Source organism: Heterodontus francisci, chromosome 16 (genome assembly GCF_036365525.1).
Source record: "Heterodontus francisci isolate sHetFra1 chromosome 16, sHetFra1.hap1, whole genome shotgun sequence".
Taxonomy (NCBI): domain Eukaryota; kingdom Metazoa; phylum Chordata; class Chondrichthyes; order Heterodontiformes; family Heterodontidae; genus Heterodontus; species Heterodontus francisci.
The window spans coordinates 90,472,684-90,485,492 of record NC_090386.1 but is presented as its reverse complement, the minus strand read 5'-3'; the positions used below and the strand labels follow the sequence as shown (position 1 = coordinate 90,485,492).

Sequence of the window (12,809 nt, the reverse complement as noted above, 5' to 3'; positions counted from 1 at the left end):
CCTATATTCCCTGGAGTTTAGAAAAATGAGAGCTGATCTCATTGAAACATGTAAAATTCTTAAGGGGCTTGACAAGGTTGATGCTGGGAGGATGTTTCCCCTGGCTGGGGAATCTAGAACACGGGACCACAGACTCAGAATAAGGGGTCAGCCGTTTCAGACTGAAGTGTGGAAAAATGTCTTCACTCAAAGGATTGTGAATCTTTGGAATTCTCCACCCTACAGAGCTGTGAACGCTCAGGCATTGAGTATATTCAAGACAGAGGTTGATAGAGTTTTGGACACTAACGGAATGAAGGGATATGGGGATAGTGCAGGAAGGTGGAATTGAGGGAGAAGATCAGCCTTGATCTTGTTGAATGGCGGAGCGGGTTCAAAGGGCCAAATGGCCTATTTCAGCTCCTATTTCTTACGTTTTAATGTTCTTCTATACTCAAGGGAATACAAGACAAGTCCTCATAATTTAACCCTCTAAGCTCCAGGGGTGGGGAAGCATATGCCAGGGAATGTTTCACAGAGGAATGTATTTCATAGAAGGTTGTAAGACTGCCAAAGGGAATAGCTGTGCAATAAAACTCTCAAATCATCAGGCAAGTTTATCAAAATACAGGTGGAATTACAGTATCTGTTCCCTAAAACGCTGGTTATAAACCATGGAATCTCATTAATAAGCACAGACCTGACTGATTTCAGTCACTATTAGCTGGTGGCCCTGTTTCTAGGCAATAGCAGCCCTGTAAAATATGATATACAAAAGTGATTGCTTTATATTTTCAGAGAAAGGAGTGTGGAATTTGATTCCCAAAACACTGATAAAAATCCTGGAATCCCATGTAATAAAAATCAAATTTGATTATTTAATCTCCACCAACCAATCGCTCCTAAGCAATTTTGTCCGGGCTCAATTGCAGCCCACTGATTTTTAATGCTCTACTTAAAATGCAAAATAGGACAGCAAACCCCTGCAATAATTCTCTTTAATTTTATCTAGACGGTTTATAATAGCATTTACATTATCAGGAAAGCAATATGTGACTGGTTTGTGATTTATTTCCTACAATTTGACAAAGATGGCTCTCCTGGGAAAGGTAATATTAACTCTTGAGGTTTATTTTACCATTTATGCAGTGGGATGAATTTTGATTGCTCTCCCTACACCCCTGTTTCGCCTTCTGGTTTGGGCACGTCAAATGAATGATTATGATTGAAGTCTAATCTTGGAGCACCTCTCCAACTGTGCAGGGACCAATCAGCAACGCCCTTCCTCTCCACCACAGAATACAGAAATATACTCCCCTTTGCATAGAAAGAAGAAATATAGCATTTATATAGCACCTTTCACAACCTCAGGCCATCCCAAAGCGCCACTTTTGAAGTGCAGTCACTGTTGTAGTGTAGGAACCACAGCAGCCAATTTATGCACAGCAAGCTCCCACAAACAACATTGTGATAATGACCAGATAATCTGTTTTCAGTGGCGTTGATTGAGGGATAAAAATTGGCCAGGACATCAGGGAGAACTCCCGTGCCAGGGAGGAGATTGCAGAGCCTTTGACCTTGATCTTTATGTCGTCATTGTCGACAGGAATAGTGCCGGAAGACTGGAGGATAGCAAATGTTGTCCCCTTGTTCAAGAAAGGGAGTAGAGACAGCCCTGGTAATTATAGACCTGTGAGCCTTACTTCGGTTGTGGGTAAAATGTTGGAAAAGGTTATAAGAGATAGGATTTATAATCATCTTGAAAAGACTAAGTTCATTAGAGATAGTCAGCACGGTTTTGTGAAGGGTAGGTCGTGCCTCACAAACCTTATTGAGTTTTTTGAGAAGGTGACCAAACAGGTGGATGAGGGTAAAGCCGTGGATGTGGTGTATATGGATTTCAGTAAGGCGTTTGATAAGGTTCCCCATGGTAGGCTATTGCAGAAAATACGGAAGTATGGGATTGAAGGTGATTTAGTGCTTTGGATCAGAAATTGGCTAGCTGAAAGAAGACAGAGGGTGGTGGTTGATGGCAAATGTTCATCCTGGAGTTTAGTTACTAGTGATGTACCGCAAGTATCTGTTTTGGGGCCACTGCTGTTTGTCATTTTTATAAATGACCTGGATGAGGGTGTAGAAGGGTGGGTTAGTAAATTTGCGGATGACACGAAGGTCGGTGGAGCTGTGGATAGTGCCGAAGGATGTTGTAGGTTACAGAGGGACATAGATAGGCTGCAGAGCTGGGCTGAGAGATGGCAAATGGAGTTTAATACGGAAAAGTGTGAGGTGATTCACTTTGGAAGGAGTAACAGGAATGCAGAGTACTGGGCTAATGGGAAGATTCTTGGTAGTGTAGATGAGCAGAGAGATCTTGGTGTCCAGGTACATAAATCCCTGAAAGTTGCCACCCAGGTTAATAGGGCTGTTAAGAAGGCATATGGTGTGTTAGCTTTTATTAGTAGGGGGATCGAGTTTCGGAGCCACGAGGTCATGCTGCAGCTGTACGAAACTCTGGTGCGGCCGCACCTGGAGTATTGCGTGCAGTTCTGGTCACCGCATTATAGGAAGGATGTGGAAGCTTTGGAAAGGGTGCAGAGGAGATTTACTAGGATGTTGCCTGGTATGGAGGGAAGGTCTTACGAGGAAAGGCTGAGGGACTTGAGGTTATTTTCGTTGGAGAGAAGGAGGAGGAGAGGTGATAATAGAGACATATAAGATAATCAGAGGGTTAGATAGGGTGGATAGTGAGAGTCTTTTTCCTCGGATGGTGATGGCAAACACGAGGGGACATAGCTTTAAGTTGAGGGGTGATAGATATAGGACAGATGTCAGAGGTAGTTTCTTTACTCAGAGAGTAGTAGGGGCGTGGAACGCCCTGCCTGCAACAGTAGTAGACTCGCCAACTTTAAGGGCATTTAAGTGGTCATTGGATAGACATATGGATGAAAATGGAATAGTGTAGGTCAGATGGTTTCACAGGTGGGCGCAACATCGAGAGCCGAAGGGCCTGTACTGCGCTGTAATGTTCTATGTTCTATGTTCTCTGCGAAATAGTGCCATGGGATATTTTATGTCCACCCTGAGAGGGCAGACAGGAGCAGGCAACTGAATACACGGCTGCCAATGGTGGAGCAATCGGAAGTGGGAGATGCACAAGGGGCCAGGGCTGGAGAATCAGGGAGATCTTGGAGGGCTGTGGTGTCGAAGGAAGTTACAGAGATAGGGAAGGGATTTGAAAACAAGGATGAAAATGTTATGGTTAAATTCCCTGTTGAATTACATGTATCCAAACCTACTGATACCAATAGGTCTTGGTGTTCTGATTTTATATGTATCCATCTATGAAGCAATAACACAAAAGACAGCCCTTTCCAAACATGCCCACCCAGGATGTTCAAACACGACAAACCAGTTTGTGAGGAATAAGCACTATTGAACTGTGTTGCTTGGTCTCCATAGGTCGAATTGCTAGGGCCGTTGGGCTGTGTAAAATTGTTTTTGCCTGATTACATGCCTTGGGACATTTTACTATGTTTTATCCAGAGAGTGATGAGAATGTGGAACTCACCAGCATAGGAAGCAGTTGAGACGAATGGCATAGATGCATTTAAGGGAAGCTAGATAAGCATAGGAGGGAGAAGGGAATAAAGGGTTATGCTGATAGAGTTGGACGAGGAGGGATGATAGGAGACTCAAATGAAGCATAAACACTGGGACTGTTTGGGCTGTATAGCCTGTTTCTGTGCTGTAAAGTCGACGTAAAGGCACTATATAAATTCAAGTTGTTGTTGTAGTTGGCCCTGTTCTGAAGGGCAAATACCTTGTTCCTTTGGTTGCCACTATAGGTGGCAGTTACTCATTCACGATCTGCTAACTGCAGTCTATATAGAATGGCCACATGCAAACAAAATGAGAGAAAAGGTGCTGTTACATGCAGCAATGACAGGAGATGAAAAACGGTGATACCTGATACAAAAACGCAGTGTCATTTTCCATTTAAAGTCATCGATGTCTCTTCTCCATGTTTAACTCACTTTCAAATTAACTATGATTCTGAATAAGGTTGGAAGTTGCTGTTGTATTAACAGATAATAAAAGGAAAGAGCTAGGTGCCTATCATGTTCTCAACTTCATGCCCGTTAGTCAGAGAAGAGCCAGCGAGACCTTCAACCCTTCACTAACATGAAAAGTTTCTTCAGTCTTCATATACCACTTAGGGGGGAAACTACACATTTGTGAAAGAAATGAAAATCTTGCATGTGTACAGCATTTTTCATGACAACCCAAAGGACTTCACAGTCAATCAAGTATTTTTGAAGTGTAGTCACTGTTATTATGTAACATGACATCCAATTGTGCATGGCAAGATCCCACAAACAGCAATGACTTAAATGACCAGATAATCAGTTTCTGTGACATTGGTTAAATGAACACTGGTCAGCACACATCCCCAGCTCTTCTTCAAATACAGCCATGAGATCTTTTATAGCCACCCGAGAGGATTTAATGTCTTAGCTAATATGTGGCACCTCTGACAGTGCAGCACTCCTTCAGTAATGCACTGGAGTGTCAGCTCAAATAATTTTTGTTCAAGTCTCTGGACCAGGCCTTGAACCCACAACTTTCTGACTCACTGATAAGCTGACTACTACTGAGCCAAGCTTAGCAACCATCTTAAGGATGCTACTTAACAACAAACATGAAGTTACATTCAGACTCTTTTACCCTGTTTGCAGAAGTTCAACATTTATTTAATCAGTTAAACATGAGGAAAAGACTGTTGGTGCCTTTAACATACCTTGCAAAAGTCCAATGATTCCATTTTTACTAAATCTTTAATGCTACTCCTCAATCTTCATCTTTAAATATTCCTGTCCTCCCAGCTATGACAATTTGGACTGCATACTGCATAGAAATAGATGCTGGGCAGACAGGAACTGACACAGATCCACATGCCTTATTACTTTGTTATATTACCTTGTACTCAGTGTGGATTCTGAAGCTAACATCGGCTCTTGAAATAAAATCCAGGAGATGAATTGCCACAGGCAGGTTTAACCTCATCAATAACATCTTCTGCTACCAGAAAGGGCTTTAGTACATTATTATGTTTCAGCTGATACTGAAACATGTTTTAAAATTAAATTTGTGACTGCCTACTTTTAACAGTTCTATTAAAGTCTCTGTCTAGCTGCAGTACATGCTCTGTGGATGGACTGATGCAGGAATGATTTGGGCAGCAGCAGCATATGAAGACAGGCCTGCAATTACGTGTCAGCATGCTCCCCTCTGAGTCAGAAGGTTGTGGTTCATAACCCATTCCAGGGGCTGGATTTTGTTCTCCCCAGACGTCGGGGTCTGTGGTGGGGGGAGTACCTGAAGATGCCTTCGGGAGAGGGCCGACACTGTGAGGGCCCAACCCGATATTACCAGGGCCGGTGAGGCCTTGTGGCAGTCCCCCTGCCACTCAGCGACAGGACCCCCCCCCCCCCTTTGAATATTTAAATAAATTAAAATGAATGAATTAATGATACTCACATCGCCACGTGATGTCCCGATGCGATCTTTGACCTGATGGCAGGCATTCCCGCGCCTTTAGATCCCTTTCCAGGGAAACGAGGCACCACACTGGAGGGGAGGGGGGAAGGAGGTAAGTTTATCAGTGCTGTGGCAGGGGAGGTGGGGTGGTGGGGAAACAGGGTGAAAGTAACATCATTGATGTAGGGGATGGTGGGAGGATTAGAGTTTAACATTTATGCAGCTTTTGGGGAGAAGGTCAAACGGACAGGATAAGTGTTTTGGGGGTGGAGAGGAGAAAATAATTAATGTAATTGTTATTGGGGGGTTGTGAGAGGGGCAGAACATAAGAACTAGGAGCAGGAGTAGCACTTCAGCCCCCCGAGCCTGCTCCGCCATTCAATACAATCATGGCTAATCCCATCTTGGCCTAAACTCCGCTTTCCTGCCTGTTCTCCATAACCCTTCAACCCGTTGTTAGATTAATGGAAGAAATGCCTTTATTTTTATTTACTTTATCTTTAAATATTTAAATTTCCTGGTAGGGCTGACAGACCTTTAAAAATGGAGTCACATTGGCAGCGGGCGCAGAAGATTCAGCCCCAGGACTTGACACAAAACTCAGTGCCCGATACTTCAGTGCTGAGGGAGTGCTGCACCGCCAGAGGTGCTGTCCTCCTGATGAGAGGCCCTGCTTGACCTCTCAAGTGCATGTAAAAGATCCCATGGCACTATATTGAAGAAGAGCAGTTGAGTTATTTCCCAGTGTCCTGGTCAATATTTATTCCCTCAATCAACAACACACAAACAGATTATCTGGTCATTATCATATTGCTGTTTCTGGGAGCTTGCTGTGTGCAAATTGGCTGCTGCGTTTCCTACATTACAACAGTGACTACAATTCAAAAAGTGCTTCATTGGCTGTAAAGTGCTTTAAAAGGTCTGGTGGTTGTGAACGGCACTATATAAGTGCAAGTCTTCATAATGGTTTCAAAAGTCATTAGAACTACCCAGCAATTGCATTTTTGGCTGGCTAGTAATCAACTGCAGATACACAGGGTTGTCACCCATAGGCTTTTGAACAATTTGTCTATAAATGTTTACAATGAAAAGCAGACAGGTGATTTTTTTTTTTTAATTAACTTCAGCTCCCATTTTTATTATTTTATTGGATGGCATCTGTTGGTGATTTTTCTGCCTTTCCTATTTAGAGCTCCTCTAGACCCATCTTTTGTGGCTTTACTTGTGCCACTAGCACATCATGGAATCATAGAAATTATAGTTCTACGAGAATCATAGGAATTTACAGCACAAAAGGAGGCCATTTGGCCCACTGTGCCTGTGCTGGCCGAAAAAGAGCTAAGAAACTAATCCCTCTTCCCAGCTCTTGATCTGTAGCCCTGCAGGTTACAGCACGGCAAGTGCATATCCAAGTGTTTTTTAAATGTGATGAGGGTTCCTATCTCTACCACCCTGTCAAGCAGTGAGTTCCAGACCATCACCACCCTTTGGATGAAAAAAATGACTCCTCAACTCCCTTCTAATCCTTCAACCAGTTACTTTAAATCTATGCCCTTGGCTTTTGATCTGTCTGCTTTTATCTCCTTTTGCCTTGGACCATCATTCCTCTTGTCATTTACTCTCTCCTGCCTTCCACCCGATCACAGACCTTCCCCTTTTGTCCTTCCCTGCTCCCTCTTTTCCCTGCCTCTGTACTTGCTTAAGAATTGTTACATCTATACCTTTTTCCAGTTCTGATGAAAGGGCACAAATCTGAAATGTTAAGTCTGTTTCTCTCTCCACAGCTGCTGCCCGACCTGCTGAGTATTTCTCTCAGAATCACAGAATTATTACAGCACAGAAGGAGGCCATTCGGCCCTTCGTGTTTGCACAGCTCTCTGAATGAGCAATTTCCAGCGTTTTCTGTTTTTCTTTCAGATTTCTAGCATCTGCAGTATTTTGCTTTTGTATTAGTCCATTCTCTTTCCATTTCTTTCAGTTTATTGTGATCTGAAGGTTGCAGCGAAAAGGTTTTCAACAAACCTTCATCATCAGCCATGGCAATACTAGACGTCAAGCCGCACTCTGACCCCTTACTTGGCATCTTATTCTGCCCCATCTGGTTTTTGGATTTGGCGGATGCGTCAATCACAGATCTACTGGAAATCCTGCTTTCAGTTTTAAAAATTAATCCTGTACAATACTGAGCCTTTCAACACAGTATATCAACCACACTGGTGATCAGGTGAGAGAAAATAGGCTGGCTTGGGAAAGAACAAATGAAATTGGGAAGCCAAAGGATTTATCAGAACTGAGCAATATTCTAACTAATCCCAGGGTGTCAAGAGTCTTCAAGGCCTGGTCCCATTTCATAAGATTTGTAAGGATGAAAAATAACCCTTGACACTATAAGCTCGATTTCAAATCAACTGTAGCTTATGATGTTCATTAAATTATTAACTAGGGGGAGCGAGCTCATATAATTGTGTTTACATATGACTTAAAAAAAGAGCATTCTTCAAATTGCTTTGGACTGAACAGCATATTGTATTGGGAATCATTTTCTGAAGCAGTCTGTTTATACGCAGAGTCTCCGTTCTGTGCATTACCCACGTGACTTTGGTTCTCAAGCTCCCAGTCTGACAAAGCCTCAATTGTAAAATGTTCATCCTTATTTTCAAATCCCTCCGTGATATCGCCCCTCCCTATCTCTCTAACCTCCTCCAGCCCTACAACCCTCCGAGATTTCTGCACTCCTTCAATTCTGGCCTCTCGCGCGTCCTCAATTTCCATTGCTCCACCATTCGGTGGCTGTGTGTATAGTTGCCTCCGCCCCAGGCCCTGGAATTCCCTCAAGAAACCTCCCAGCCTCTCTCTATTTCTTTAAGACAGACCTTAAAACCCTTTGTTTTGAATAGATATCGGCCAACTGATTTAGCCATTCACCACCAGATCTGTCTGGACCATATAAAGCACTGCTCTAATCTGCAAAAACTGCTCACTATTCCAGGATCATCCTGGAATGCAATAGTGACTCCAGACTTCTTCTCTCTACTGTAAGCCATTTTATTAAAGTCCTCTCTCCTGTCTCCTCCAACCTCACCTCCAACAACAAGAGCTAGAAGCTCATGGATTTCCTTGTAACCAAGATCGAGATCATCTGATCAGTTGCCTCTATCACTTCCCTCCCTTCCCCAACCCACCAGGCCAAACTTCATCCACGGCTCCCCTCACCCCTTGCCCTAGCCTTGAGTTTGTTTCCTTCTCTGGTTTCTCTTCTATCTCCCCTCATGCTCTCTCCGAGCTCATTTTGTCCATGAGACCCGCCTCCTGCACTCTAGACCATATTCCCACTAAACTACTAATCGCCCAACTTCCCTTCCTGGCTCCCCACGGATGGTGACATTGCTAACAGCTCTCTCTCCTCAGGTTTTGCCCCCCTGTCCTTCAAATATGCCACCATCACCCCTTTCCTCAAAAAACCATTAGACCCCTTTGTCCTTGAGAACTAACAACCCATCTCCAACCTCCCTTTCCTCTCCAAAGTCCTTGATAGTGATGTCACCTCGCAAATCTGTGCTCATATTTCCCGGAACTCCATGTTTGAATCGCTTCAGTCAGGTTTCTGCTCCTGCCTCAGTACTGAAACAGCTCTTATCAAAGTCACAAATGACATCCTATGTGACTGTGACAAAGGCAAACTATCCCTCCTCATCCACCACAATCTGTCTCCAGCCTTTGACACAGCTGATCACATCATCCTCCTCCAATGCCTCTCTGCCATTGTCCAGCTTGGTGGGATTGCACTCATCTGCTTCCATTCTTATCTAATTGTAGCCAGAGAATCACCATCAATGGCTTCTGTTTCCATTCTTGCACTGTTACCTCTGGTGACCCCAAGGATCTATCCATGATAGCCTCCAGTTTCTTATCTACATGCTGTTCCTTGGCGACATCATCCAAAAATACAACATCAGTTTCCACAATTATGCTGATGACACACAGCTCTACCTCACCACCACTTCCCTCAACTCCTCCACTGTCTCTAAATTGTCAGCCTGCTCATCCAACCTCCAGTACTGGATCAGCAGAAATTTCCTCCAATTAAATATTGGGAAGACTAAAGTCTTCGGGCCTGCCACAAACTCCATTCCTTTGCCACCGATTTCATCCCTCTCCCCGACAACTGAGGCTGAACCAGACTGTTCACAACCCCGGCGTCATATTTGACTCCCAGGTGAGCTCTGACCACATATCTGCTAAGACCTCTATTTCCATCTCCATAACATTGCCTGTCTCCACCCCTGCCTCAGCCCTTCTGCTGCTGAAACCCTCATCCATGCCTTTGTTACCTCCAGACTAGACTATTCTAATGTATTCCTGGCTGGCCTCCAACATTCTACCCTCTGTAAACTTGAGGTCACCCAAAATTCTGCTGTTCATGCCACACCAAACTTGCACCAAATGCCACTCACCCATCACCCCTGTGCTCGCTGACCTACACTGGCTCCCAGTTAAACAATGCCTCAATTTAAAAATTCTCATCCTTGTTTTCAAATCTCTCCATGGCCTCTCCCCTCCCTATTTCTGTAATCTCTTCCAGTCCTACAACCCTCTGAGATATCTGCGCTCCTCTAATTCTGGCCTCTTGAGCATTCCTAATTTTAATTGTTCCACCATTGGTGGCCGCACCTTCAGTTGTACGGGCCCTAAGCTTTGGAACTCCCTCTCTAAACCTCTCCACCTCTCTACTTCTCTTTCCTCCTTAAAACGTACCCCTTTGACCAATCTTTTGGACATCTGCCCTAATATTTCCTTATGTGCCTCACTGACATATTTTGTTTTATAATGCCTCTGTGAAAGGACCCGGGGCATTTTTATCACTTTAAAGATGCTGCATATATACAAACTGTTGTTGATGTTGTACATTTCACAATTTTTACAGTCTGAGTTTTTTCGGAGCCCAGATAATTGAAGTTGTTTCCATGTTGGCACAGTGAGAGATCATCGGCAATAAATAACTGCACAATAACCGAGAGGAATGCCAGCATGTAATCTATACTCACATCCTCACCTCCATCAACACAAACACGTGGAAGAAAAATGTCTGTTTTAAAGGAAAATCGTGCAGTTATGTCACTGCCTCAGTATGTTTCAAAACATTTCACGGTAAATCTTTGTAATGGGAGGTGTGCGCACTCAATATGTGCACAGTAAGCTCCCACAAACAGCAAAGAGACAAATGGTCAGACAACCAGCTTTTTCAGTGCTGCTGGTTGATCAAAAATTCTGACTAGAACACCTCTCTCTCCTCTCTCATGTCAGCTGTTGACAGCACTGTCACCTTTTAAAAAAATTTTCATGGGATGTGGGTGTCACTGGCAAGTTGTTGCCCATCCCTAATTGCGCTTGCTAGGCCAATTCAGAGGGCAGTTAAGAGTCAAACATATTGCTGTTGGTCTGGAATCACATGACAGCAGATTTCCTTCCCTAAAAGACAATAGTGAACCATGTAGGTTTTTTACAACAATGATAATTTCATGGCACCATTACTGAGGCTAACTTTCAATTCCAGATTTTTATTAATTGAACTCATTGATTAATTGAATTTAAACAGCTGCCTGGGCCTCTGGATTAATAGCTCAGTGACATTACCACTTGGCCAACCTTGAGATATAATGCTCTGCATTCAAGACTCATGCCAGGGCTTGAGCACAAAAATCAAAGCTGACACTCCAATGCAGTACTGAGGGAGTGCTGCACTATTGGAAGCACTGTCCTTCCATTGATGCGTTAAATCAAGGCCCTCTCACAGGTGAATGTAAAAGTTCCTAAGGCACTATTTCAAAAAAGAGCAGGGGAATTGATGTCCCTGGCCAACATTCATCCCGAAATCGACATTACAAAAACAGATTATCTGGTCATTATAACATTGCTATTTGTGGGAGCTTGCTGTGTGCAAATTGGCTGCTGCGTTTCCTGCACAGTGACTACACCTCAACAGTACTTCATTGGCTTCAAAACACTTTGGGATGCACTGAGATCATGAAAGGTGCTATATAAATGCAAGTATTTCTTCCTATAGGTGGCTTGAGTGACCTTGCACTGTGTGAGGCAAAGTTTCCAACTTCAATTTATTACGACCCAAGGCGGGAATAATGCAGTGTTTATTTTAGTTCCACTTCTCCACGGGTCACAAAATATTTAAATTTTTTCCCACTTACCAATACGGTCAATCAGAGACTCTATTTTTATCCCAGAATAAAACACACCAACCAGGTTTCTTTAATAAACACCAGAATTATCGGTTTATTATAAAACAAGTCTTAACCAGTAATGAAGTAAAACATAAACACACAGATTGAAATATTAAAGCTCCTTTTTTACCTTAGCCATTCACACATACATTCACACACCGGAAAAATAAAAGGGATTTTTGTTTAACGCTGTTACCAAAAAACAGAACAAAAAACCATTTAGGCTTCATACCATCTCATACTTGAAGAAAAAAAATGAAGATTTAGAAAGATGTCCTTTGTTTTGGTTTGGTTTGGTGTCCCGAATGTGTACAGACGGCTATCACTAGGATCTTCCTAGAATAGTTCAATCCAGGCGATGTTGAAGATCAGTTTGGGTAGGATTTCTAAGAAATGTCGCTACATAGGCTTCAGACAGGTCTTGCAGTAGAAATGCATCAACAAGGGTTTCAGTTCCCACACATTCGATACGCAGGGTTTCTTCAAATACAGGAGGAAATAGGAATCTGACACACTGTAGGCAGGGGTTTTATTTCAAGAGAGAGAGAGATGAGCTGGGTCTTCTTTGTCAGGCAAAAAACAACTTTCTTTTTTAACAATTCAAATTGAAACTAAAAACCTTCCAGAAGTCAAGCCTCCTGACCTCTATAAATCTTGATCTGTCACTTCTTTGTAAACATCTCCCCATGTCAAAAACAACCCCTGTTGGGTGATTATTCACATACAGGTGCCTTCCAGTAAGACTTATTTACACGCCAAATCCAGGAACCTTTTTTTTAAAAACATCAAGTTCAGCATCTCTTCAAGATTCCAGATGAATCATTGTCCATAATTCAACTATAAGTCCTTAAAAAGATATTTTACAAAAAAAAAAGATGCACTCTCATAACAAATTATATTATTGGACAAGATGAACCAGACCCAATCTCCTCTGCCTTGAATATTCAGATATCTGGTGCTGCGTTGCTTCAGTGCTGTCTTTTGAAGATTTCCACACTGAGGTAGCTGAATTTCATGCATCTTCCAAACAGTGTTGTTGTAGTCAACTAAAATGAT

General features: G+C 42.9%; 1 long non-coding RNA gene across 2 annotated transcripts in view; it reads left to right on the top strand.

Moving 5' to 3' along the window:
• LOC137378513 (uncharacterized) overlaps positions 1–12,809 on the top strand; it is a 273,549-nt gene that overhangs the window by 154,986 nt on the left and 105,754 nt on the right. Inside the window, exon 5 of one of the 2 annotated variants that reach the window (XR_010976622.1) lies at positions 7,496–7,952. The exons of the other annotated variant lie outside the window; for it this stretch is intronic. This is a non-coding gene — a long non-coding RNA (uncharacterized lncRNA). Of the gene's footprint in view, positions 1–7,495; positions 7,953–12,809 lie in introns of those variants that run through there. 2 annotated transcript variants of the gene reach the window in all.